The following is a 1,120-nucleotide window of genomic DNA, read 5'->3' on the forward strand; positions in this document are numbered from 1 at the left end:
CTCGTCCAGATCTACGAGGCCAAGTTTACGGTATCGTACCTGCTCTTGGCGACAGAGTACTGTCCGAACGGCGACCTATTGGACTACAGCAGAGCCAACGCGCCGCTGCTGCTCCAGACGATCCAAAAGTTCACCTGGCAGATCGCCGCCGGCCTCGGTGCGCTCCACGCAGCTGGCGTCGTGCACCGCGACATCAAGTACCTAACACTATTCTTTATAAGGGTATCGCGAAATCCTCGCTTTCCCACCGCGAAGCAGCGCATTACGTGCTACAGTCTTGGTGTCAAGGATTCATTCATTTTTGTGCATCTTGGTCGTCTCATTCTCGTAGCATTTCTGCATGCAGATCGATGTTTGGGCCTTGGGTATTATTTTCGCGAGGTTTCGGCACATGCGGCCCGCGCGATCGACATTCCTGCCTACACACCAGTCGCGCTGCACGATTTCATTGCCGGTATGCAGGAGCCCGAGCCGGACCGCCGCCTGTCGACAGCCGAGGTCGCCGCCCACGCGGCGCTCGCGTCGCTCCAAGTCGAAACCAGTAACCGCGCTGCGTTGAGTCGTAACGTAAACTATGAAATGAATGCCACTGCCATGCATTGCATCCAGAGAGCTTGCACTCTTTAGGCGTCGTGAGGCTAGGCAGGTCCGACGACGCAGGTCGTTAATTCTGCATGTACCTATGGACTCCCTTCAAGCACACCTACATCCAACAATACCAGTACAAATGACAACCTTGACGCAACGGGCTGGCGCAAAGGTGCGTTGTTGGTCGGTCATCTCAATTCGAAATCGTCAGCCAAAAGCAGCAGCAATGACCCGATACTTTCGACAAGAGGTCCGGTGGCGTATCTTCTCCTTTATGTGTACGGGGACCCCGGTACAGTAGATGATGGGCAACACATGATCGATACATGTCGAGGTTTGTAGCGGCATACATATGTTCATATTCTTCTGGGTGCCGAACGAAGTGAAAACGCAGGGTATACAAACTCCGGGTTCAAATCCCCTCAGTACCCAATTTTCAGCACCGCAGTACGATCGACAACACGCAAGGACAAGGTCACCGAGGTACACATAATGCATCCGCCTCTAGTCCACGCCTCATGCTCGCTACAGA

The sequence above is a fragment of the Saprolegnia diclina genome (assembly GCF_000281045.1).
Source record: "Saprolegnia diclina VS20 unplaced genomic scaffold supercont1.1, whole genome shotgun sequence".
NCBI lineage: Eukaryota > Oomycota > Saprolegniomycetes > Saprolegniales > Saprolegniaceae > Saprolegnia > Saprolegnia diclina.